The sequence below is a fragment of the Schistocerca gregaria genome, chromosome X, assembly GCF_023897955.1.
Source record: "Schistocerca gregaria isolate iqSchGreg1 chromosome X, iqSchGreg1.2, whole genome shotgun sequence".
NCBI lineage: Eukaryota > Metazoa > Arthropoda > Insecta > Orthoptera > Acrididae > Schistocerca > Schistocerca gregaria.
Window position 1 is genome coordinate 798,376,588 of NC_064931.1, and position 26,816 is coordinate 798,403,403.

Below are 26,816 nucleotides of genomic sequence, written 5' to 3' on the forward strand. Positions count from 1 at the left end.
GCAGAACTAGCACTCCTGAAAGAAAGGATACTGTGGAGACATGGCTTAGAGATTTTCACTCTGCAGCGGAGTGTGTGCTGATATGAAACTTCCTGGCAGATTAAAACTGTGTGCCCGACCGAGACTCGAACTCGGGACCTTTGCCTTTCGCGGGCAAGTGCTCTACCAACTGAGCTACCGAAGCACGACTCACGACCGGTACTCACAGCTTCACTTCTGCCAGTATCCGTCTCCTACCTTCCAAATTTTACAGAAGCTCTTCTGCGAAACATGCAGAACTAGCACTCCTGAAAGAAAGGATACTGTGGAGACATGGCTTAGCCACAGCCTGGGGGATGTTTCCAAAATGAGATTTTCACTCTGCAGCTGAGTGTGCGCTGATATGAAACTTCCTGGCAGATTAAAATTTGTGTGCCCGACCGAGACTCGAACTCGGGACCTTTGCCTTTCGCGGGCAAGTGCTCTACCAACTGAGCTACCGAAGCACGACTCACGACCGGTACTCACAGCTTCACTTCTGCCAGTATCCGTCTCCTACCTTCCAAACTTTACAAAAGCTCTTCTGCGAAACATGCAGAACTAGCACTCCTGAAAGAAAGGATACTGTGGAGACATGGCTTAGCCACAGCCTGGGGGATGTTTCCAGAATGAGATTTTCACTCTGCAGCGGAGTGTGCGCCGATATGAAACTTCCTGGCAGATTAAAACTGTGTGCCCGACCGAGACTCGAACTCGGGACCTTTGCCTTTCGCGGGCAAGTGCTCTACCAACTGAGCTACCGAAGCACGACTCACGACCGGTACTCACAGCTTCACTTCTGCCAGTATCCGTCTCCTACCTTCCAAACTTTACAGGAGCTCTTCTGCGAAACATGCAGAACTAGCACTCCTGAAAGAAAGGATACTGTGGAGACATGGCTTAGCCACAGCCTGGGGGATGTTTCCAGAATGAGATTTTCACTCTGCAGCGGAGTGTGCGCTGATATGAAACTTCCTGGCAGATTAAAACTGTGTGCCCGACCGAGACTCGAACTCGGGACCTTTGCCTTTCGCGGGCAAGTGCTCTACCAACTGAGCTACCAAAGCACGGCTCACGACCGGTACTCACAGCTTCACTTCTGCCAGTATCCGTCTCCTACCTTCCAAACTTTACAGGAGCTCTTCTGCGAAACATGCAGAACTAGCACTCCTGAAAGAAAGGATACTGTGGAGACATGGCTTAGCCACAGCCTGGGGGATGTTTCCAGAATGAGATTTTCACTCTGCAGCGGAATGTGCGCTGATATGAAACTTCCTGGCAGATTAAAACTGTGTGCCCGACCGAGACTCGAACTCGGGACCTTTGCCTTTCGCGGGCAAGTGCTCTACCAACTGAGCTACCGAAGCACGACTCACGACCGGTACTCACAGCTTCACTTCTGCCAGTATCCGTCTCCTACCTTCCAAACTTTACAGAAGCTCTTCTGCGAAACATGCAGAACTAGCACTCCTGAAAGAAAGGATACTGCGGAGACATGGCTTAGCCACAGCCTGGGGGATGTTTCCAGAATGAGATTTTTCACTCTGCAGCGGAGTGTGCGCTGATATGAAACTTCCTGGCAGATTAAAACTGTGTGCCCGACCGAAACTCGAACTCGGGACCTTTGCCTTTTGCGGCCAAGTGCTCTACCAACTGAGCTACCAAAGCACGACTCACGACCGGTACTCACAGCTTCACTTCTGCCAGTATCTGTCTCCTACCTTCCAAACTTTACAGAAGCTCTTCTGCGAAACATGCAGAACTAGCACTCCTGAAAGAAAGGATACTGTGGAGACATGGCTTAGCCACAGCCTGGGGGATGTTTCCAAAATGAGATTTTCACTCTGCAGCTGAGTGTGCGCTGTTATGAAACTTCCTGGCAGATTAAAACTGTGTGCCCAACCGAGACTCGAACTCGGGACCTTTGCCTTTCGCGGGCAAGTGCTCTACCAACTGAGCTACCGAAGCACGACTCACGACCGGTACTCACAGCTTCACTTCTGCCAGTATCCGTCTCCTACCTTCCAAACTTTACAGAAGCTCTTCTGCGAAACATGCAGAACTAGCACTCCTGAAAGAAAGGATACTGTGGAGACATGGCTTAGCTACAGCCTGGGGGATGTTTCCAGAATGAGATTTTCACTCTGCAGCGGAGTGTGCGCTGATATGAAACTTCCTGGCAGATTAAAACTGTGTGCCCGACCGAGACTCGAACTCGGGACCTTTGCCTTTCGCGGGCAAGTGCTCTACCAACTGAGCTACCGAAGCACGACTCACGACCGGTACTCACAGCTTCACTTCTGCCAGTATCCGTCTCCTACCTTCCAAACTTTACAGAAGCTCTTCTGCGAAACATGCAGAACTAGCACTCCTGAAAGAAAGGATACTGTGGACACATGGCTTAGCCACAGCCTGGGTGATGTTTCCAGTTTTAATCTGCCAGGAAGTTTCATATCAGCGCACACTCCGCTGCAGAGTGAAAATCTCATTCTGGAAACATCCCCCAGGCTGTGGCTAAGCCATGTCTCCACAGTATCCTTTCTTTGAGGAGTGCTAGTTCTGCATGTTTCGCAGAAGAGCTTCTGTAAAGTTTGGAAGGTAGGAGACGGATACTGGCAGAAGTGAAGCTGTGAGTACCGGTCGTGAGTCGTGCTTTCGTAGCTCAGTTGGTAGAGCACTTGGCCGCAAAAGGCAAAGGTCCCGAGTTCGAGTTTCGATCGGGCACACAGTTTTAATCTGCCAGGAAGTTTCATATCAGCGCACACTCCGCTGCAGAGTGAAAATCTCATTCTGGAAACATCCCCCAGGCTGTGGCTAAGCCATGTCTCCACAGTATCCTTTCTTTCAGGAGTGCTAGTTCTGCATGTTTCGCAGAAGAGCTTCTGTAAAGTTTGGAAGGTAGGAGACGGATACTGGAAGAAGTGAAGCTGTGAGTACCGGTCGTGAGTCGTGCTTCGGTAGCTCAGTTGGTAGAGCACTTGCCCGCGAAAGGCAAAGGTCCCGAGTTCGAGTCTCGGTCGGGCACACAGTTTTAATCTGCCAGGAAGTTTCATATCAGCACACACTCCGCTGCAGAGTGAAAATCTCATTCTGGAAACATCCCCCAGGCTGTGGCTAAGCCATGTCTCCACAGTATCCTTTCTTTCAGGAGTGCTAGTTCTGCATGTTTCGCAGAAGAGCTTCTGTAAAGTTTGGAAGGTAGGAGACGGATACTGGCAGGAGTGAAGCTGTGAGTACCGGTCGTGAGTCGTGCTTCGGTAGCTCAGTTGGTAGAGCACTTGCCCGTGAAAGGCAAAGGTTCCGAGTTCGAGTCTCGGTCGGGCACACAGTTTTAATCTGCCAGGAAGTTTCATATCAGCGCACACTCCGCTGCAGAGTGAAAATCTCATTCTGGAAACATCCCCCAGGCTGTGGCTAAGCCATGTCTCCACAGTATCCTTTCTTTCAGGAGTGCTAGTTCTGCATGTTTCGCAGAAGAGCTTCTGTAAAGTTTGGAAGGTAGGAGACGGATACTGGCAGAAGTGAAGCTGTGAGTACCGGTCGTGAGTCGTGCTTCGGTAGCTCAGTTGGTAGAGCACTTGCCCGCGAAAGGCAAAAGTCCCGAGTTCGAGTCTCGGTCGGGCACACAGTTTTAATCTGCCAGGTAGTTTCATATCAGCGCACACTCCGCTGCAGAGTGAAAATCTCATTCTGGAAACATCCCCCAGGCTGTGGCTAAGCCATGTCTCCACAGTATCCTTTCTTTCAGGAGTGCTAGTTCTGCATGTTTCGCAGAAGAGCTTCTGTAAAGTTTGGAAGGTAGGAGACGGATACTGGCAGAAGTGAAGCTGTGAGTACCGTTCGTGAGTCGTGCTTCGGTAGCTCAGTTAGTAGAGCACTTGCCCGCGAAAGGCAAAGGTCCCGAGTTCGAGTCTCGGTCGGGCACACAGTTTTAATCTGCCAGGAAGTTTCATATCAGCGCACACTCCGCTGCAGAGTGAAAATCTCATTCTGGAAACATCCCCCAGGCTGTGGCTAAGCCATGTCTCCACAGTATCCTTTCTTTCAGGAGTGCTAGTTCTGCATGTTTCGCAGAAGAGCTCCTGTAAAGTTTGGAAGGTAGGAGACGGATACTGGCAGAAGTGAAGCTGTGAGTACTGGTCGTGAGTCGTGCTTCGGTAGCTCAGTTGGTAGAGCACTTGCCCGCGAAAGGCAAAGGTCCCGAGTTCGAGTCTCGGTGGGGCACACAGTTTTAATCTGCCAGGAAGTTTCATACCAGCGCACACTCCGCTGCAGAGTGAAAATCTCATTCTGGAAACATCCCCCAGGCTGTGGCTAAGCCATGTCTCCACAGTATCCTTTCTTTCAGGAGTGCTAGTTCTGCATGTTTCGCAGAAGAGCTTCTGTAAAGTTTGGAAGGTAGGAGACGGATACTGGCAGAAGTGAAGCTGTGAGTACCGGTCGTGAGTCGTGCTTCGGTAGCTCAGTTGGTAGAGCACTTGCCCGCGAAAGGCAAAGGTCCCGAGTTCGAGTCTCGGTCGGGCACACAGTTTTAATCTGCCAGGAAGTTTCATATCAGCGCACACTCCGCTGCAGAGTGAAAATCTCATTCTGGAAACATCCCCCAGGCTGTGGCTAAGCCATGTCTCCACAGTATCCTTTCTTTCAGGAGTGCTAGTTCTGCATGTTTCGCAGAAGAGCTCCTGTAAAGTTTGGAAGGTAGGAGACGGATACTGGCAGAAGTGAAGCTGTGAGTACTGGTCGTGAGTCGTGCTTCGGTAGCTCAGTTGGTAGAGCACTTGCCCGCGAAAGGCAAAGGTCCCGAGTTCGAGTCTCGGTGGGGCACACAGTTTTAATCTGCCAGGAAGTTTCATACCAGCGCACACTCCGCTGCAGAGTGAAAATCTCATTCTGGAAACATCCCCCAGGCTGTGGCTAAGCCATGTCTCCACAGTATCCTTTCTTTCAGGAGTGCTAGTTCTGCATGTTTCGCAGAAGAGCTTCTGTAAAGTTTGGAAGGTAGGAGACGGATACTGGCAGAAGTGAAGCTGTGAGTACCGGTCGTGAGTCGTGCTTCGGTAGCTCAGTTGGTAGAGCACTTGCCCGCGAAAGGCAAAGGTCCCGAGTTCGAGTCTCGGTCGGGCACACAGTTTTAATCTGCCAGGAAGTTTCATATCAGCGCACACTCCGCTGCAGAGTGAAAATCTCATTCTGGAAACATCCCCCAGGCTGTGGCTAAGCCATGTCTCCACAGTATCCTTTCTTTCAGGAGTGCTAGTTCTGCATGTTTCGCAGAAGAGCTTCTGTAAAGTTTGGAAGGTAGGAGACGGATACTGGCAGAAGTGAAGCTGTGAGTACCGGTTGTGAGTCGTGCTTCGGTAGCTCAGTTGGTAGAGCACTTGCCCGCGAAAGGCAAAGGTCCCGAGTTCGAGTCTCGGTCGGGCACACAGTTTGAATCTGCCAGGAAGTTTCATATCAGCGCACACTCCGCTGCAGAGTGAAAATCTTATTCTGGAAACATCCGCCAGGCTGTGGCTAAGCCATGTCTCCACAGTATCCTTTCTTTCAGGAGTGCTAGTTCTGCATGTTTCGCAGAAGATCTTCTGTAAAGTTTGGAAGGTAGGAGACGGATACTGGCAGAAGTGAAGCTGTGAGTACCGGTCGTGAGTCGTGCTTCGGTAGCTCAGTTGGTAGAGCACTTGCCCGCGAAAGGCAAAGGTTCCGAGTTCGAGTCTCGGTCGGGCACACAGTTTTAATCTGCCAGGAAGTTTCATATCAGCGCACACTCCGCTGCAGAGTGAAAATCTCATTCTGGAAACATCCCCCAGGCTGTGGCTAAGCCATGTCTCCACAGTATCCTTTCTTTCAGGAGTGCTAGTTCTGCATGTTTCGCAGAAGAGCTTCTGTAAAGTTTGGAAGGTAGGAGACGGATACTGGCAGAAGTGAGGCTGTGAGTACCGGTCGTGAGTCGTGCTTCGGTAGCTCAGTTGGTAGAGCACTTGCCCGCGAAAGGCAAAGGTCCCGAGTTCGAGTCTCGGTCGGGCACACAGTTTTAATCTGCCAGGTAGTTTCATATCAGCGCACACTCCGCTGCAGAGTGAAAATCTCATTCTGGAAACATCCCCCAGGCTGTGGCTAAGCCATGTCTCCACAGTATCCTTTCTTTCAGGAGTGCTAGTTCTGCATGTTTCGCAGAAGAGCTTCTGTAAAGTTTGGAAGGTAGGAGACGGATACTGGCAGAAGTGAAGCTGTGAGTACCGGTCGTGAGTCGTGCTTCGGTAGCTCAGTTGGTAGAGCACTTGCCCGCGAAAGGCAAAAGTCCCGAGTTCGAGTCTCGGTCGGGCACACAGTTTTAATCTGCCAGGTAGTTTCATATCAGCGCACACTCCGCTGCAGAGTGAAAATCTCATTCTGGAAACATCCCCCAGGCTGTGGCTAAGCCATGTCTCCACAGTATCCTTTCTTTCAGGAGTGCTAGTTCTGCATGTTTCGCAGAAGAGCTTCTGTAAAGTTTGGAAGGTAGGAGACGGATACTGGCAGAAGTGAAGCTGTGAGTACCGTTCGTGAGTCGTGCTTCTGTAGCTCAGTTAGTAGAGCACTTGCCCGCGAAAGGCAAAGGTCCCGAGTTCGAGTCTCGGTCGGGCACACAGTTTTAATCTGCCAGGAAGTTTCATATCAGCGCACACTCCGCTGCAGAGTGAAAATCTCTAAGCCATGTCTCCACAGTATCCTTTCTTTCAGGAGTGCAAGTTCTGCATGTTTCGCAGAAGAGCTCCTGTAAAGTTTGGAAGGTAGGAGACGGATACTGGCAGAAGTGAAGCTGTGAGTACCGGTCGTGAGTCGTGCTTCGGTAGCTCAGTTGGTAGAGCACTTGCCCGCGAAAGGCAAAGGTCCCGATTTCGAGTCTCGGTCGGGCACACAGTTTTAATCTGCCAGGAAGTTTCATATCAGCGCACACTCCGCTGCAGAGTGAAAATCTCATTCTGGATACATCCCCCAGGCTGTGGCTAAGCCATGTCTCCACAGTATCCTTTCTTTCAGGAGTGCTAGTTCTGCATGTTTCGCAGAAGAGCTTCTGTAAAGTTTGGAAGGTAGGAGACGGATACTGGCAGAAGTGAAGCTGTGAGTACTGGTCGTGAGTTGTGCTTCGGTAGCTCAGTTGGTAGAGCACTTGCCCGCGAAAGGCAAAGGTCCCGAGTTCGAGTCTCGGTTGGGCACACAGTTTTAATCTGCCAGGAAGTTTCATATCAGCGCACACTCCGCTGCAGAGTGAAAATCTCATTCTGGAAACATCCCCCAGGCTGTGGCTAAGCCATGTCTCCACAGTATCCTTTCTTTCAGGAGTGCTAGTTCTGCATGTTTCGCAGAAGAGCTTCTGTAAAGTTTGGAAGGTAGGAGACGGATACTGGCAGAAGTGAAGCTGTGAGTACCGTTCGTGAGTCGTGCTTCGGTAGCTCAGTTGGTAGAGCACTTGCCCGCGAAAGGCAAAGGTCCCGAGTTCGAGTCTCGGTCGGGCACACAGTTTTAATCTGCCAGGAAGTTTCATATCAGCGCACACTCCGCTGCAGAGTGAAAATCTCATTCTGGAAACATCCCCCAGGCTGTGGCTAAGCCATGTCTCCACAGTATCCTTTCTTTCAGGAGTGCTAGTTCTGCATGTTTCGCAGAAGAGCTTCTGTAAAGTTTGGAAGGTAGGAGACGGATACTGGCAGAAGTGAAGCTGTGAGTACCGGTCGTGAGTCGTGCTTCAGTAGCTCGGTTGGTAGAGCACTTGCCCGCGAAAGGCAAAGGTCCCGAGTTCGAGTCTCGGTCGGGCACACAGTTTTAATCTGCCAGGAAGTTTCATATCAGCGCACACTCCGCTGCAGAGTGAAAATCTCATTCTGGAAACATGCCCCAGGCTGTGGCTAAGCCATGTCTCCACAGTATCCTTTCTTTCAGGAGTGCTAGTTCTGCATGTTTCGCAGAAGAGCTTCTGTAAAGTTTGGAAGGTAGGAGGTGGATACTGGCAGAAGTGAAGCTGTGAGTACCGTTCGTGAGTCGTGCTTCGGTAGCTCAGTTAGTAGAGCACTTGCCCGCGAAAGGCAAAGGTTCCGAGTTCGAGTCTCGGTCGGGCACACAGTTTTAATCTGCCAGGAAGTTTCATATCAGCGCACACTCCGCTGCAGAGTGAAAATCTCATTCTGGAAACATCCCCCAGGCTGTGGCTAAGCCATGTCTCCACAGTATCCTTTCTTTCAGGAGTGCTAGTTCTGCATGTTTCGCAGAAGAGCTTCTGTAAAGTTTGGAAGGTAGAAGACGGATACTGGCAGAAGTGAGGCTGTGAGTACCGGTCGTGAGTCGTGCTTCGGTAGCTCAGTTGGTAGAGCACTTGCCCGCGAAAGGCAAAGGTCCCGAGTTCGAGTCTCGGTCGGGCACACAGTTTTAATCTGCCAGGAAGTTTCATATCAGCGCACACTCCGCTGCAGAGTGAAAATCTCATTCTGGAAACATCCCCCAGGCTGTGGCTAAGCCATGTCTCCACAGTATCCTTTCTTTCAGGAGTGCTAGTTCTGCATGTTTCGCAGAAGAGCTTCTGTAAAGTTTGGAAGGTAGGAGACAGATACTGGCAGAAGTGAGGCTGTGAGTACCGGTCGTGAGTCGTGCTTCGGTAGCTCAGTTGGTAGAGCACTTGCCCGCGAAAGGCAAAGGTCCCGAGTTCGAGTCTCGGTCGGGCACACAGTTTTAATCTGCCAGGAAGTTGCATCAGAGGTGCTGTTTGTAATCTGTTGAGTACTTCTTCTAAACAACTTTTGTGTTCTTTCATATCTTTTGAGAGTACTGTGTTGCCATTCAAGTGTACCATACACTTCTTAGTCTTTAATTCCCGAAGTTCTTCATACAGTAGTCTCTGAAGCATAGCTGGTGAATTGTTAAGTCCAAATAATATTCTGTGATACTGGTACTTACCCTATGGTGCTGTAATGGTAGGTTTTGGCTTATCTTCTGGCAGTGCCTTCCAACTGATGATACCCCACTTCTTAGATGAATCGCTGAAAAATACCTGCATTGTCCTAAATTGTCCAATATTTCAGTGATATTGGGTATCAAATACACATCACTGACAGTTTTCGCACTCAGGTAATGATAATCACTATATAATCTGTATTTCTTAGTACCATCAAGTGACGTTTTTGGAACATTGATGACATATGAGCATTGAAAACAGTCAAATAAGGGGTAAATTAGGAAATATGTACCCTGCGTACAACCATTGTCTTTCTTACTCTCAACTACTTCCCTTAGGTGTGTGCATTTAACTTTATGTGGTTATGTGAGTTGTTCTGTTGGTCAGAGATTTTATTTTACCTTGTAATTCCATATAGCGTCAGTTGCTGTTAGGGGAAAATGTGAGGCAAAGACTCGCAGGTATGTGAACTTGTGGCAACTACAGAGTCAGTGCACAATGGTCACTATTCAGGGATATGACAATGTTGTGGCCCAGCCACTCCCTGGAACCAATGTTATGGCATCAGAGAGCCAAGGTCACGTTGTGATCATGAGGTCGAGCGTAGAGTGATGTTGAGTGGTCCAGTGCATGCCTGGTGGCTTCAGTGGAGGAATACTAGAAGTTAACAGTTTCTTTCTTTCACCCTTTAAACGATCTATTTCCGTATGCAAAGCTCCATTACTAACTTCATCTTCAGCTACCTCACCAAGCAACTGATGAATCGTCTCCTGGGGCTGTCGCTCTCGTACCCTAACTGAAAAGAAAGTAAAGGAGAAAACGCAACCAGACGAGCCCAAAAAACTTAAAGTCCGAACTTATTTGAATTCTTGCACTGGCTGCGATTGCTATTATATTGTTTTCGTTTCTGTCCTCCATTGATCCACCGTTACAGCCTCCAACAGTTTTTCAGACACGAAGTGTAATGAGTGTATATAGGAAAGTATGGGTGAGAGATTCCCCGTCGGAGGTACATGGAGGTGCAGACGGTGTAGACAGCCAGCCCATTGCTATAACCCTTAATTAAGTTGACAGTTTCCTTCTTTCACAAATGTAGAGCAATGTGTCTGCAGCAAGCATACAGCAGACAGACAGCAGGCAGTCAGTCATAACCAACCTGCCGAAATGCAGTCTTTGAGGAGAGCAGTGTAGAGCTCCTGGAACCTGTGCATTGTGTTGAGCAGCTGTTGGCTACAACAGCCAAATATAGGCAGGCTCGCCCGGCAGGAATGTCCCAGGTGTTGATCATGGGCTTTGAGGGCTGTAGTGTGATGGTGCAGAGCTGGCTGGATCTCACTGTGTGCTTTGGACCCTGTGGTAGCATTGGACAGTTGGCTGTGAAGAGCCCAGACTGTCAGTCAGTAGTCAATGATTCTTGTCCCAAGAGACTGCAGTCGTAACTGTGACATTGTGCACTAAGTACAATTCTGAAAGGTAGAGACTGGATCTCAGAATGGCATTCAACGAGCACGGGCTGGTCCTCGGGGTTTTAAATACTGATATCTGGCACTGACCAGTGGTGTATTTCTGTGTCATGTCCAAACCTCTCAAATAGGTCAGTGCTGGTGCCGGTGTCATCAACGATGCGAAAGTAGCCCATCAGTGAAAATTTTGCTGTGTGAAAAGGACTTAATCCATGGCTGCTGGTGGAAACACTGTTCTCGGTACATCTCTGGACTATGAAGGAATTTCATGCTGTTACAGTGCCTAAGAGGAAGGAACCAATCAGCATTATGATTTACACTCAAAATTTGACCAATTTTACTCAAGGTGAGTCAGTTTCTTTTGGCAGTGCATATAATCGTTTTTAGGGTTTAATCTGTAAAAATGGAACCCTTGTAAGGATCGCTATGTTGTCAATCCTCGTGTCTGTCTGTCTGACTGTTAAGAACCCTTTTCCTCAGGAATGGATAGAAGTGTCAGGTTCAATTTTATCTTGCGTATTAAGTTCTATGGTACCAAGAAAATTTAAAAATTTTAAGATCATTAGTCAGTCCAGCCAAAAAATACAGTCATTTATGTCACATATTTTGTTACTTGAAAACTCACTCTTCAAAACCTAGAGGGTAGTTCTCATTGCCCTAGAATCATGAAATTTGGCAAGAAGCAAGGTTTCACGACAAAACTGTTAATTTGTAGTTATGTAGTACGAAAGAAATATTTATTTGTCATTTTTTATCAGTCTGTTTGTTTGTCTGTCCTTTTGGTATGACCCTTTTCCCCTGGAACAGTTTGGTGTATCAAGGTAAAACCTATGCGACGTACTAAAGTTTATGGTTCCTTGCCAATGTAAAAAGTTTAAGCTTCTAAGTCAATGCAATGAAAAGATTTGTCGGTTTATGTCACATATTTTGAAACCCTCAAATTCACTCTTCAAAACTTATTGGTTACTTCCCATTGACCTAGAACCATGAAATGCAGAAAGATGTAAGCTTTCACAGTACAGGCAGAGGAAAAACTCCGAAAATGGTTAGTTTGTAATTATACTGCACAAAAAAATTTTCACATTTTTTATCCATCTGTCCGCCTGTCTGTCTTTTGAGACCCCTTTTTATCTAAAACAGGGTGGTGTATCAAGTTCAGACCCTATGTCACATAAGAAAGTTTATGGTTCTTTGGCATTGTAAAAAAAGTTTAACTCCTAAGTCAATGCAATCAAAAGATTCAGTCACATATGTCGCATATTTTAATACTCGCAAACTCACTCATCAAAATCTTTAGGGTAGACCTACTTTCCATTGACCTAGAACCATGAAAATCGACAAGAAGTAATATTTCACAGTACAAGTAAAGTAAAAAAATCTGAAGCTTGCTAAACTGTAATTACATCAAATGAAAATATCTTTTGGAATGTGAACAGATACTGCACTCATCATCCATCAAAAGCCTAACAGACAAACACTGCCGCATGCAAACAAAAATTTAAGTTGTAGTTATTGTTTATTAAGTAAATAAAAATATTTTATCAATTTTTCTCTCTCTACGTACACAAACTCAAGTTCTCTGCTCTCTTCTTTTTGTATGTCCAGACTAGTCTGAGTAACTACTGTACAGATTTTGCTACAGTCTTCGAATTAATGGGAGCAATATCTTACCAGTATCGGCATCGATAACAGGCAAGAATCCTTGAGATTCTCCATTCCTAGGATGGATGAACTGTGTATATACATAATTAAGTTTATACAGAACCCTCTGTGCACCAGTTGCATTTGCAGTTGGCCAGTTTTTTGATAAGCTGCACTCACAATGCAGAGATGTAGCTGGAATATGTAATGTTTTCGCAATCATTTCGTAAAGTGTTAGGTACAGCAGTTTTGTGGATTCCAACAGTTTTAAGGGATTACTGTTTGTAGGCAAATATGCCTCAGACAAATATTTTTCAGGTGTTTTTCGTGTAGGAAGTGCTGCACAGCTTTGGTAAAGTTAACAATCCCATCTTACAATCCACAGCTAAATCTTTTTATTTTTATTAAAGATGATCTATTTCAGTGGTGAAATTTATCATCCTTGGCTCACAAAAAGGTATTCAGCTATGTATTATACAACTGCAATACCCAATGAAGCTAACTCTTAAAATTTCCCATACTTAATACATCTGTCAATGTGTAAGAATCATGTCATGTACATGTAGCAAAGTATCATCAAAGAACTGAACTCTAATGGAGAACACCGTGTCAAGAAGGAATCAGATTTAACTGAAAAGTGACTGAGCAGATGAGTCAAGAGTGCTGCTAACTGAATCAGTTAAATAGTCAAGAAATCTGCAACATGAGTCAGTTAAAGAGACAAGAGCACAAGGATCGAGGTTAATGATACGTCCGAGTCACCCTGCAATCCGTTTTGTTTGGAGTCAAGAGTGGTACGAAAGCAGTGAATGGGTTGGTAAATGGTGAGTGGCGAGTGGTGCGTTGGAGAGTGGTGAGTGGTGAGTGATTTGGCAACTGGTGAGTGGCTGGTGAGCTTTGAGCAGCTGGTTGATGCTGGTTCATCAGTGAAGCACTCCACTCAGTTCTAAGGCAGGAGATGTAGGATAGTGGAGAGTGAAAAACTAGCTCTTTGTGAAAGCCAAGATCGCTTTATTTTAAGACCTTCATTCCAATTACTAGTTTTGACAAACTCGTGCTGGCATCTTCACATCGACTTTACACTGTATGAAAAAAAGTAATCAGTAATCTGCACAAGATACGACCATTTTTAGGATGGCCCAAGTTTTACAAACACTTTTGTATACCACTGCATATATATTTTTCATGCACATGTGTCGTAGACATTTTGAAGACAAAATGCAGATACATCGAAATACTGCACATATTTTGTCATTCATAAAACAGAGTGATCTTAGATGAGTTGTCAAATGGACTAAAGGTAAAAGTACAACTTCCACAGAACCAATAGGGTTAAAACTACAGGCCAGGTTGACGACCTCACGTGGACTAAACTGAGGCCCCACAGAGTCCTTGTGACTTACCGTGTAGGCGGTAGATGGCGCCATCGTATTAACTGTTGATGTATTCAAATATTTAGAAATTAGTCTCATTTCACCTATATAAATTACATGTATGGAAAAACATAACGGTAAAAGACATTTTAATGTCCTAGATTGTCATTATGTGCTACAAGGTGCTCAATACACCACAACAGTCGATGAGCTCTCCCACTTTACAGTCAATTTTTCTATTTATACCCTACACATACCATTCAATATTCCATCCAAGCCTAGTTACATAAAAAAATCATTACACACGCCATAGGAGAATAAATCCAAAAACCAAGGCAGGGGGTGTGAGGATGGGTGGTAAGGGGGAAAAGGGGGTCATGGGGTGGTGGTATATGGGGAGGGGAAAAGGAGGTAACGATGAAAGCGCAGTGGGGAGGGGAAAGAATCCTAGTGTGTTAGGGAAAGGTATAGGGAAAGGGGCAGAAAGAGGATGGGAGAAGAAAAAACGGGGGAGGTGGGGTGGTATATGGTTAAAAGTTATTTGCCATAACAAAAAGAAAAACCTTGCTTGTCACATTGAATTTGCAGTGTGTTTGTCAAGATAAATAGTTAAATTTGGTGCTTCAAATAAATAGTGATATACTGATGCCATAGTGTGCATGAGGTAACATAATCGTAAGAGCAGGATGGTAGCTAAGCAGAATTACAGTTATATTGTTGTGGTAACACTCGCAGTCACCTTATCTCAGGGACTGTCCAAGAAATATAGGTATGTGGTAAGTGTTAGCAATGAGCATATTTTGATGAACCACTAACAATACTCTATTGCCAGTGACGAACAGATTGCATAATATGTTAACATAACCACAGATTATCATTTATAAAACAAAAATGGTATCAAGTACAATAGTTATAAAATAATAATAATAATTGTATAGCCAATTGCGAAAAGTATGCGTTATATGCTACCTTAGGTCCCCATTGTTAGTTATAAACAGAAGAATGGAGTCAAGTGTAACAATTATAAATTATGACATACACAAAAACAGTGTGATTTTTCCCACCATGTAAGAACTCTAGTGACTGATCAATGAGAGGATACAAAACAAAAAAGGTATAATGAACTTATGTCCAGAAGTGCATGGTTTCCATGCTAGAGATCGTTTATTCAATCATTCTTTGTTACAGAGACTGCAGTCTGATATGTGCTGTACCATGCAGCCACAGTTAAAGTATGCATGGTCTTCTCCTAGAAGGTGCTACTGTCCCTAATACATCATACCCTGCTTCATCAAAATATGCTCATTGCTAACACCTACCATACACATATATTTCTCGAACCCATCCCTGAGCCTAGGTGACTGCAATTGTTACCACAAAAGTAGAACTGTAATTCTGCTTAGCTGTTATTACGCTCTTGTGATTATTTTAATTCTTACACAATATGACACTAGGTTATTGTTATTATTTCCTTTTAAGCAGCATATTTTTACTATTAATCTTTACAAATGTAATGTAAATGCAATTATTTTTCTCATGACAAATACACTCCTGGAAATGGAAAAAAGAACACATTGACACCGGTGTGTCAGACCCACTACACTTGCTCCGGACACTGCGAGAGGGCTGTACAAGCAATGATCACACGCACGGCACAGCGGATACACCAGGAACCGCGGTCTTGGCCGTCGAATGGCGCTAGCTGCGCAGCATTTGTACACCGCCGCCGTCAGTGTCAGCCAGTTTGCCGTGGCATACGGAGCTCTATCGCAGTCTTTAACACAGGTAGCATGTCGCGACAGAGTGGACGTGAATCGTATGTGCAGTTGACAGACTTTGAGCGAGGGCGTATAGTGGGCATGCGGGAGGCCGGGTGGACGTACCGCCGAATTGCTCAACACGTGGGGCGTGAGATCTCCACAGTACATCGATGTTGTCGCCAGTGGTCGGCGGAGGGTGCACGTGCCCGTCGACCTGGGACCGGATCGCAGCGACGCACGGATGCACGCCAAAACCCTAGGATCCTATGCAGTGCCGTAGGGGACCGCACCGCCACTTCCCAGCAAATTAGGGACACTGTTGCTCCTGGGGTATCGCCGAGGACCATTCGCAACCGTCTCCATGAAGCTGGGCTACGGTCCCGCACACCGTTAGGCCGTCTTCCGCTCACGCCCCAACATCGTGCAGCCCGCCTCCAGTGGTGTCGCGACAGGCGTGAATGGAGGGACGAATGGAGACGTGTCGTCTTCAGCGATGAGAGTCGCTTCTGCCTTGGTGCCAATGATGATCGTATGCGTGTTTGGCGCCGTGCAGGTGAGCGCCACAATCAGGACTGCATACGACCGAGGCACACAGGGCCAACACCCGGCATCATGGTGTGGGGAGCGATCTCCTACACTGGCTGTACACGTCTGGTGATCGTCGAGGGGACACTGAATAGTGCACGGTACATCCAAACCATCATCGAACCCATCGTTCTACCATTCCTAGACCGGCAAGGGAACTTGCTGTTCCAAGAGGACAATGCACGTCCGCATGTATCCCGTGCCATCCAACGTGCTCTAGAAGGTGTAAGTCAACTACTCTGGCCAGCAAGATCTCCGGATCTGTCCCCCATTGAGCATGTTTGGGACTGGATGAAGCGTCGTCTCACGTGGTCTGCACGTCCAGCACGAACGCTGGTCCAACTGAGGCGCCAGGTGGAAATGGCATGGCAAGCCGTTCCACAGGACTACATCCAGCATCTCTACGATCGTCTCCATGGGAGAATAGCAGCCTGCATTGCTGGGAAAGGTGGATATACACTGTACTAGTGCCGACATTGTGCATGCTCTGTTGCCTGTGTCTATGTGCCTGTGGTTCTGTCAGTGTAATCATGTGATGTATCTGACCCCAGGAATGTGTCAATAAAGTTTCCCCTTCCTGGGACAATGAATTCACGGTGTTCTTATTTCAATTTCCAGTCGTGTAGGTTTCTAACCATGTACCACCCCACCTCTCCCATTTTTTCTTTCCCCCCTTTCCTCCTCCCGCCTTCGATATGTGACTGAATTCTTGTAATATCCATCGATGTATTTAATACAATAACATAAACCGCCTCAATCATGTTTCTCATATTTCAGTGCACATGAGTTTCCTGGATTTGGTTGACAATTATTCATTTTCATAACAAACTTTCAAAATGAGCATCAATAACGAATGGAACTTTCTGTGTATGTTAATAACTTTTAACTAGCTTATTAACCTTTCTCTGGTAATTATACTTTTAATGGTTTGTTAACTAAGAAATCTGACATGTGACAATTTAATTTTTCTATACTGTTGAAATGGAGTATACACATATTACAAATAAGTTTTGGTTCTTTATGTTTTGTTATTTGATTCAAAACAACCTTAGATAAATTATTTATGTAACCAAGATGTGAATTTTCACCATTTTTGAAATAAAGCAAATTTATATTTTTCTTACTTTCTTGTTTGTAATAGGTACACTTAATATTCTTCATCGGATGAATAAACATTAATATATGCATTAATATCATCCTCAACTGCTACAGGCAATTAAAAATTTTCAGGTTTCTGAGCAATAGCAAGACCTACACTTTTATATTTTGTGACTCTACCTGTATTTTTCATCTACAGGAAACAAAGAAAATTTTATAGGCCACAGAAAAGATCTTTATTCATTATTTTTCACATTAATACATGATTTTTACTTTTTATTGTTTGTGACAATTCGATGTAAAATGAAGGTTTTAATAGAATGAACCCATTAATTGCTAATTGCAAGTCAGTTATTCCATTTTAACGCCCAACTAGAACCATGTGCTTTTGATAAAATACTTTACTCACCTCTCTCAACTTTGCTAATTAACTACTCTCTCTCTCTCTCTCTCTCTCTCTCTCTCTCTCTCTCTCTCTCTCTCTCTCTCTCTCTCTCTTTCTCTGGTGAGTCTACAGTTTTGTGTTTTTAATGTAAATTCCATAACATTTTCCCTTCTCTATATTCGTTACAAACAAAAAGTTTAAAATTTGCTTCATGACATAGCTTTGAATCATATTTCACTGTTTTCATAATTTTCGCCTTTGATGGATTCAAGGAAAAATTAGGCTCAATTAAGTTTAGAATATTTTCGTAATTTATTGTTTGCAGTCTTTCAGGAAACACTTTATCAACTATAGTTCAATTCTTTTATCTAGGCAGACACGGGAGATTGCCGTGTTGCCAGCTGTACACGCAAAGAGAAGCAGCGCCATAGTATAGTTCACAACTTATGTTTAGGATGGGAGCGCGCAGTTTATGAAGTAAAGCCACCACGGCCTGATTAACCCTTTCGCTGCTACAGAGATGTGCTCCTCGCATTCCGGGATGTGCGCGATTTTGTCATCATTCCACTGCTCGCCTGTGCAGACACATGGTGTTTCCACTGCTTTGACACACTTTATCATTCGATTTCGCAAAAACTGTTTGGCCCAAAAATTTGATTTTATACACATCTTCTTGACTGATACCTTCCCCCCATAAATGACTTAATTTTGTTTCGATGTTCAACGTAGTTATTGTGCAGCATTAGATGTAGTAAACCATTGCACAAAATTTTGATGAGTTTGCAGAGGTAAAAGTCCATAGCGTATACTTTCCATATGGACGATTTTAGTTGCCACAAGAGATTTTAAATGAATGTTAAGCACTGAACAAGGTTTGAACTCAGAACCTTTCACTTAGCAGCCACACACTTTAACCATTACACTAATGCAGCTTGTCATTTAATATACCTCCTGGAGGAGTTTAAACATCACCCAAAATAACGACAAACACTGTTGGTATGATTATAAATTACTCATGTATCGTCGAGGTACAATAGGAAATACACAGTTACTCCTGTTCTTTATTGCGAAAAAGCATTTAGTGAGAATGATACAAACACCTTTCCTTGCTATTGCCTGAATTAGGAGGCTTATTGCTTGTTTGGTTTAATTAATTAGCAATTGGTAGAAAGAATGCATTTTCCAAACATTCTATAAAACAAAGTCTGCTATCAAGACATTGATTTTTTCAGTTACTTTATTTATGACTGAACGTTTGTAAACTTGAACACACTCATGCATGCTCTGCACTGCAGTCGAGCTCTTGCATCGTCGTTCTCTGTTCATTGGCTGGCTGTGTTTTGTGACGTCAGATGCACAGAACGAACCTAAACTCGGTCGCCGTCATAAATGACGCACACTTTAGATAATATCTGTCTGTTATTTTGTCTCTTGATTTCTCAAATACATTAGTAGAAGAAGGAGATATTTATTTCAACTGGTTATTTTCATTATTTCGAAAATTTACATCATTATTCCTAAGTTTAGGATAAGATAACTGTTTCCAAGAATGTGTATTAATAATTGTAATTAAAGTAGTTCTATTTTATCTGCTATATCTTGTAAAATTATTTATTCTATAATAATCACTAAGTTGAGCAATCATGAATTGCTCCATTTGAATATCTTATTAAATAAAAATAAAATTATGAAGAATTTGGTATTAATTAGGCTTATCAGGCCAAGATGTCTTATTTTTTCCACAAACACAAGGATTTCGTTTACTATTGCATATTCTTGTCTGGTATTTATTTACATATTGTCTACACATTGTCCTGTAACCGTCCTTTGCGTATTTCCATGATATAAAATTATCAGTTTACCTCTCAGTTTTGAAATACACTCCTGGAAATTGAAATAAGAACACCGTGAATTCATTGTCCCAGGAAGGGGAAACTTTATTGACACATTCCTGGGGTCAGATACATCACATGATCACACTGACAGAACCACAGGCACATAGACACAGGCAACAGAGCATGCACAATGTCGCCACTAGTACAGTGTATATCCACCTTTCGCAGCAATGCAGGCTGCTATTCTCCCATGGAGACGATCGTAGAGATGCTGGATGTAGTCCTGTGGAGCAGCTTGCCATGCCATTTCCACCTGGCGCCTCAGTTGGACCAGCGTTCGTGCTGGACGTTCAGACCGCGTGAGACGACGCTTCATCCAGTCCCAAACATGCTCAATGAGGGACAGATCTGGAGATCTTGCTGGCCAGGATAGTTGACTTACACCTTCTAGAGCACGTTGGGTGGCACGGGATACATGCGGACGTGCATTGTCCTCTTGGAACAGCAAGTTCCCTTGCCGGTCTAGGAATGGTAGAACGATGGGTTCGATGACGGTTTGGATGTACCGTGCACTATTTAGTGTCCCCTCGACGATCACCAGAGGTGTACAGCCAGTGTAGGAGATCGCTCCCCACACCATGATGCTGGGTGTTGGCCCTGTGTGCCTCGGTCGTATGCAGTCCTGATTGTGGCGCTCACCTGCACGGCGCCAAACACGCATACGACCATCATTGACAACAGGGCAGAAGCGACTCTCATCGCTGAAGACGACACATCTCCATTCGTCCCTCCATTCACGCCTGTCGCGACACCACTGGAGGCGGGCTGCACGATGTTGGGGCGTGAGCGGAAGACGGCCTAACGGTGTGCGGGACCGTAGCCCAGCTTCATGGAGACGGTTGCGACTGGCCCTCGCCGATACCCCAGGTGCACTAATGTCCCTAATTTGCTGGGAAGTGGCGGTGCGGTCCCCTACGGCACTGCGTAGGATCCTACGGTCTTGGCGTGCATCCGTGCGTCGCTGCGATCCGGTCCCAGGTCGACGGGCACGTGCACCTTCCGCCGACCACTGGTGACAACATCGGTGTACTGTGGAGACCTCACGCCCCACGTGTTGAGCAATTCGGCGGTACGTCCACCCGGCCTCCTGCATGCCCACTATATGCCCTCGCTCAAAGTCCGTCAACTGCACATACGGTTCACGTCCACGCTGTCGCGGCATGCTACCAGTGTTAAAGACTGCGATGGAGCTCCGTATGCCACGGCAAACTGGCTGACACTGACGGCGGCGGTGCACAAATGCTGCGCAGCTAGCGCCATTCGACGGCCAACACCGTGGTTCCTGGTGTGTCCGCTGTGCCTTGCGTGTGATCATTGCTTGTACAGCCCTCTCGCAGTGTCCGGAGCAAGTGTGGTGGGTCTGACACACCGGTGTCAATGTGTTCTTTTTTCCATTTCGAGGAGTGTATTTACACAGATACAGTCTGAAGACTGCTTTAGTTGTTGTCTGATACAGCTTGAAGCTTCCATTTAACTAGAATAACTTTTATTACAAATGTTTAAAAAATTTTATGCTCTAGTTTTTGTAATGTATATTTTAATATATCTATTACACCAAGAATTAATGATGTCGATTTATTGTAAACGATACCAGATAAAGGTAAATCAGCTGCACCAGCTCTAACTACTTCTTTTGTGAATTCATTGTATTCATAGAATGTGTTATCTTTGAAGAAATTCAACACTCTATTAATGTGCCCAAACACATAATTTATTCCTGCAGTTAATCCTGAAAATCATGTGTTTGTAGTGCCATGCATTTTGTTCTTAAAACCACATTTATCCAAAGATACATAGAAAAAAATTATTAAAGAATATATTTATTTTTAGCTGAATATGTGTTGACTACACCATTTCATTTAAAAACTTGATGTAATCCTGTACTTGATAGTGGTTTTGGATATCACGAGGCTAAGCTGACTATGATCACTATGTGACTAGATGGCAAAGACAAACATGATTATATGCACTTGAAGATATACACCCAATTGTGAAGAAACAATAGGTGTGGAATATAATCTTAACTCAGTCAACTTGTGCAATAAATTGAAAGAAGAATTGAATCAGAGTATTAATTTGTACAGAAATTACTTTCATTGAACTGACACCAACTTTTACAAAATGTAAGATATCTTTTGTAAAATAATTTTTTTTATTTAACCAAGTATTTTGGGCATTATCAAAACCTAGCCTTTTAATATATATTTCATCTCCTTTCTTTCTCAAAACTTTTTGACACCATATAAATATGAAGAGTTTGTTTTCTGTAGCTCTTTCTCATAAAAAATTCAATTCTCTTGTTCTCCATCCAGTGTCTTCATCTTGTATGTGATTGTATAAGAAAGAATAACATTTCCAATTTCGAAAATTTGGCGGTACAGTGGAGCCCTGGTAAATTGAGCTAATTGGGGCTCAGGTAACCTCGAATTACAAAAAACTCGGCTACCAGGGAAATATCACTAAATGAAAGTGTGAATTGTGAATAAATGTTTAATGAGCACAATAATGATTAAAAATAAACAAAAACAATAAAGTACATACCTGTGTTATGTGTACATATATGGGCACACACTTCCAAGTTGCAAAAAAGTAAGTTACATTTTTTAAAAAATCGCCCATAATCCTTTGTTTTAAAATAGGACCCCATTTTAGCAGCAATATAGGGTCATCTTCTAGGAAGCAAGGTGTCAGCGGGAGTAGCTTCAGCTTGCTACTCGATATAATGCAATGCCAAAGCTAGAGCTCCAAACTCTCAGTGTGAGTGATCACTGGTACAATTTCTTCAGGCAATTCTTTGTAGTCACTGTCTTCAATGGGTTCACTAACCATTTCAACGATTGCAAGATCAGTCACTTCAAGTGGTTCATCACTGTTCATCCATTTAGAAACATCACTCGTATTTTTATATCCAGCAAGCTTTTTCAACTGTTCTACCAATGAAAGGCAATCATGCTCTCTACTGTAAGCACTCGTTTCATTCCATAAAATCTAGTTCAAGGCTTTTTTTTAGTGTCTGCACCTTTATTTCAGACCGTGAATCGGCTATTAAGAAAACTGCATCTTTTGTGGTCGTTTGTTTTAGAAATTGTTCTATGGTTCTTTCAGCTTCTGTTGTTTGTTGAAGTGTCTGAAGCAAAGGACGACGATATCTTTTTTCAAGCATTGTAAAACGTCTTTGTCCATAGAATATATTAAACTCATTACGTTAGGAGTAAGAACAATGCATGAATAGCGTCACATTATAATTCTTCCTCATCAAGCTGTAAACCAGCGTTGTCAAGCGTTAAGATTGCTTTGTACGGTAAGAAGTTTTCCTTTATTTACCTTTCTCTAGAAGAAGATCGTCGAAAAACCAATTCTTAAATTTTTTTTCATTCATGCAGGTTTTTAGTTGAATTATTTAACAGGCAGTGCAGAAGCAGTGATATTTTTTAAAGCTTAGCAGGCTTTCCTAATACCAGCAACTTCAGTTTATGGTCTCTACTTGCTTTCGGTGCAGCAAGAACTGTTAACTCTCTTTACGTCTTTTATAGCGAGCGGCAGCCTTTGCTTCTTTTGAGGCTAGAGTTTTAGATGGAATCATTTTATAATTTAGCCCTGTTTCATCACAGCTATACAGATGATTAGGAGTAATATTTTTTCTTAATTTGTAACACTTTGAGAATCCGCAGAAAGTTTTTCAATGCAAATTTCAAACTGCCTTATGCTGTAACGCTTCTTCTACCTATCTAACCATTCTATACTTGCAGTAACATAGTCCTCGCCTTCCTTTAACTCATTTCTAAGAAATACAGCATTGTCTTGCAGAATGGGAACTGAATTTGGATTTCCTTTTTGTCTTTGTTGAGTAAACCAAACAAACAAAGCTTCACTCGTTTTTTCATACTCAGATTTCTTCATTTAGTTCCGTTTAAGTGACGAAATAAAACACTCGTTTGACGAAAATTTCTCAATTTTGTCTTTTTCCATGCCAATCTCCAACTGTCACTTAAACGACTCCACACTCAGCAGTAAGTTTTTTTTAACATTTATCGTTTGTGTAGTCTTTTCAAAGCCTCATATTTCACATTCAAAGGCACAAATTTTCTCTTCCTCCTACCACTCATCGTAATTTATGAATTTAAACATTAAGGAACGCATAGTTATGTGTACTGTATCCTGTACATACACACAACACTATAGAATTACTGACAAAAGTGGGCTCACTACAGTACAGATGTAACTACACAAGTAACTAGAGTACAAACAACAATAGTCAGCAAAGATTGCAAAATGTGTATTGTTACTGTATTTTAATCACCACTGTGGTTGAGAAACAACAGGTGTAGCACTAACGATGGTATCCTCTATACAACTGAATGTAAGGTGGTCCCAATTAGTGAAGGGTCGACAAAGAAGGAGCAAGTGCACTCTGCAAAACCTGATGGTATCTGTCCCTCTGTAACAGAAATGCATTAGCAGTCTGAGGCCATTGGTATATCTTGCATTATGAACGAAATCTCTAAGTGGGAAAGTTTTACCTGTATTCTGCATGGAAAATTGAAAGCAAGTTCAAAATGTAGCACATTCGAATTTATGTGAACTGTACATGTGGACAACGTATGAAAACAGGTTTTCATTCTAATCTTATGTAAAATTTTAATTTTCTTAAGACCAGCCCGAATTACATGGAACCTCGAAATGTTATAGCTTGAATTACTGGAGATCTGTCAAAAATTGTTTTAATTTTACTAATTCTAACTTCATATATTATTTTTAATTTTGGTTTATAATTAGATTGGACAGGAACTGCCTTACAAGTTTTATCATTGACTTCCAATGGCTTCAGTGTTATTGTTAAATTGTTTTATTATTGTATGCATAAAGAAGTTTTGCAAATAATTCAGTCCACTTATAATGTGCTTGGAGAGCAAATCTATTACACATTCTTTCCTTCAATGTTCTATTAAATCTTTCAACACCAGATGCTTTTAATTCAGTAAAAGTTAAATAATTATTAATATTCCATAAGTTCTTGAAACTCTTTGTTGTAGAATTCTTTCCCAATATCTATTTGTTGATTTCTTGGAGTTCTCTTGCTGGCGCATATTTTTTTAAAAGTACGAGCTACATTTTTACCTTTTTTAACTTTCACTGGAATAGTCCAGACAAATTTTGAAAAAAACTCAATAATAGTTAATAAATGTTTTGTATATTTTATTTATTTTTAAAATTTCTTTCAAGTTGCCTGAGTCCATTTCTTCCAGATCAGCTTGCCATAAATCATCTATACCAAATGAGACAACATTTCTTATTTAAAAAATTTTTCTCATTGGTTTACAAAATTCATTAATAATTTCTTCACAGATTCTTTTATACCATTACCTTTTGTTGTTGTCTTCAGTCCTGAGACTGGTTTGATGCAGCTCTCCATGCTACTCTATCCTGTGCAAGCTGCTTCATCTCCCAGTACCTACTGCAACCTACATCCTTCTGAATCTGCTTAGTGTACTCATGTCTCGGTCTCCCTCTACGATTTTTACCCTCCACGCTGCCCTCCAATGCTAAATTTGTGATCCCTTGATGCCTCAAAACATGTCCTACCAACCGATCCCTTCTTCTAGTCAAGTTGTGCCACAAACTTCTCTTCTCCCCAATCCTATTCAATACCTCCTCATTAGTTACGTGCTCTATCCACCTTATCTTCAGCATTCTTCTGTAGCACCACATTTCGAAAGCTTCTATTCTCTTCTTGTCCAAACTAGTTATTGTCCATGTTTCACTTCCATACATGGCTACACTCCAAACAAATACTTTCAGAAACGACTTCCTGATACATAAATCTATATTCGATGTTAACAAATTTCTCTTCTTCAGGAACGCTTTCCTTGCCATTTCCAGTCTACATTTTATATCCTCTCTACTTCGACCATCATCAGTTATTTTACTTCCTAAATAGCAAAACTCCTTTACTACTTTAAGTGTCTCATTTCCTAATCTAATTCCCTCAGCATCACCCGATTTAATTTGACTACATTCCATTATCCTCGTTTTGCTTTTGTTAATGTTCATCTTATATCCTCCTTGCAAGACACTGTCCATTCCGTTCAACTGCTCTTCCAAGTCCTTTGCCGTCTCTGACAGAATTACAATGTCATCGGCGAACCTCAAAGTTTTTACTTCGTATCCATGAATTTTAATACCTACTCCAAATTTTTCTTTTGTTTCCTTTACTGCTTGCTCAATATACAGATTGAATAACATCGGGGACAGGCTACAACCCTGTCTCACTCCTTTCCCAACCACTGCTTCCCTTTCATGCCCCTCGACTCTTATGACTGCCATCTGGTTTCTGTACAAATTATAAATAGCCTTTCGCTCCCTGTATTTTACCCCTGCCACCTTTATAATTTGAAAGAGAGTATTCCAGTCAACATTGCCAAAAGCTTTCTTTAAGTCTACAAATGCTAGAAACGTAGGTTTGCCTTTCCTTAATCTTTCTCCTAGGATAAGTCGTTAGGTCTGTATTGCCTCACGTGTTCCAGTATTTCTACGGAATCCAAACTGATCTTCCCTGAGGACGGCTTCTACTAGTTTTTCCATTCGTCTGTAAAGAATTCACGTTAGTATTTTGCACCTGTGGCTTATTAAACTGATAGTTCGGTAATTTTCACATCTGTCAGCACCTGCTTTCTTTGGGATTGGAATTATTATATTCTTCTTGAAGTCTGAGGGTATTTCGCCTGTCTCATACATCTTGCTCACCAGCTGGTAGAGTTTTGTCAGGACTGGTTGTCCCAAGGCCGTCAGTAGTTCTAATGGAATGTTGTCTACTCCGGGGGCCTTGTTTCGACTCAGGTCTTTCAGTGCTCTGTCAAACTCTTCACGCAGTATCGTATCTCCCATTTCGTCTTCATCTACATCCTCTTCCATTTCCATAATATTGTCCTCAAGTACATCGCCCTTGTATAAACCTTCTATATACTCCTTCCACCTTTCTGCCTTCCCTTCTTTGCTTAGAACTGGGCTGCTATCTGAGCTCTTGATATTCATACACGTGGTTCTCTTCTCTCCAAAGGTCTCTTTAATTTTCCTGTAGGCAGTATCTACCTTACCCCTAGTGAGATAAGCTTCTACATCCTTACATTTGTCCTCTAGCCATCCCTTTTTAGCCATTTTGCACTTCCTGTCGATCTCATTTTTGAGACGTTTGTATTCCTTTTTGCCTTCTTTATTTACTGCATTTTTATATTTTCTCCTTTCATCAATTAAATTCAATATTTCTTCTGTTACCCAAGGATTTCTAGCAGCCCTCGTCTTTGTACCTACTTTATCCTCTGCTGCCTTCACTACTACATCCCTCAGAGCTACCCATTCTTCTTCTACTGTATTTCTTTCCCCTATTCCTGTCAATTGTTCCCTTATGCTCTCCCTGAAACTCTGTACAATCTCTGGTTCTTTCAGTTTATCCAGGTCCCATCTCCTTAATTTCCCACATTTTTGCAGTTTCTTCAGTTTTAATCTACAGGTCATAACCAATAGATTGTGGTCAGAGTCCACATCTGCCCCTGGAAATGTCTTACAACTTAAAACCTGGTTCCTAAATCTCTGTCTTACCATTATATAATCTATCTGATACCTTTTAGTATCTCCAGGCTTCTTCCATGTATACAGACTTCTTTCATGATTCTTA

The 26,816-nt window shown here is 43.3% G+C and overlaps 13 non-coding genes across 13 annotated transcripts; 8 read left to right on the forward strand and 5 right to left on the reverse strand.

The window, feature by feature from the left end:
- Positions 1-110: 110 nt before the first annotated feature.
- Positions 111-185, reverse strand: Trnas-cga (transfer RNA serine (anticodon CGA)). The gene has a single exon. It is a non-coding gene; the product is annotated as a tRNA-Ser (tRNA).
- Positions 186-411: 226 nt separating this feature from the next.
- Positions 412-486, reverse strand: Trnas-cga (transfer RNA serine (anticodon CGA)). The gene has a single exon. It is a non-coding gene; the product is annotated as a tRNA-Ser (tRNA).
- Positions 487-711: 225 nt separating this feature from the next.
- Trnas-cga (transfer RNA serine (anticodon CGA)) lies at positions 712-786 on the reverse strand. Its single transcript has one exon. It is a non-coding gene; the product is annotated as a tRNA-Ser (tRNA).
- Positions 787-1,311: 525 nt separating this feature from the next.
- Positions 1,312-1,386, reverse strand: Trnas-cga (transfer RNA serine (anticodon CGA)). Its single transcript has one exon. It is a non-coding gene; the product is annotated as a tRNA-Ser (tRNA).
- Positions 1,387-2,212: 826 nt separating this feature from the next.
- On the reverse strand, positions 2,213-2,287 carry Trnas-cga (transfer RNA serine (anticodon CGA)). Its single transcript has one exon. It is a non-coding gene; the product is annotated as a tRNA-Ser (tRNA).
- A 681-nt stretch (positions 2,288-2,968) lies between these two features.
- Trnas-cga (transfer RNA serine (anticodon CGA)) lies at positions 2,969-3,043 on the forward strand. The gene has a single exon. It is a non-coding gene; the product is annotated as a tRNA-Ser (tRNA).
- A 1,425-nt stretch (positions 3,044-4,468) lies between these two features.
- Positions 4,469-4,543, forward strand: Trnas-cga (transfer RNA serine (anticodon CGA)). Its single transcript has one exon. It is a non-coding gene; the product is annotated as a tRNA-Ser (tRNA).
- Positions 4,544-5,068: 525 nt separating this feature from the next.
- On the forward strand, positions 5,069-5,143 carry Trnas-cga (transfer RNA serine (anticodon CGA)). The gene has a single exon. It is a non-coding gene; the product is annotated as a tRNA-Ser (tRNA).
- A 225-nt stretch (positions 5,144-5,368) lies between these two features.
- Positions 5,369-5,443, forward strand: Trnas-cga (transfer RNA serine (anticodon CGA)). Its single transcript has one exon. It is a non-coding gene; the product is annotated as a tRNA-Ser (tRNA).
- A 525-nt stretch (positions 5,444-5,968) lies between these two features.
- On the forward strand, positions 5,969-6,043 carry Trnas-cga (transfer RNA serine (anticodon CGA)). The gene has a single exon. It is a non-coding gene; the product is annotated as a tRNA-Ser (tRNA).
- Positions 6,044-7,440: 1,397 nt separating this feature from the next.
- On the forward strand, positions 7,441-7,515 carry Trnas-cga (transfer RNA serine (anticodon CGA)). Its single transcript has one exon. It is a non-coding gene; the product is annotated as a tRNA-Ser (tRNA).
- An 825-nt stretch (positions 7,516-8,340) lies between these two features.
- On the forward strand, positions 8,341-8,415 carry Trnas-cga (transfer RNA serine (anticodon CGA)). Its single transcript has one exon. It is a non-coding gene; the product is annotated as a tRNA-Ser (tRNA).
- Positions 8,416-8,640: 225 nt separating this feature from the next.
- Positions 8,641-8,715, forward strand: Trnas-cga (transfer RNA serine (anticodon CGA)). The gene has a single exon. It is a non-coding gene; the product is annotated as a tRNA-Ser (tRNA).
- Positions 8,716-26,816: the final 18,101 nt, after the last annotated feature.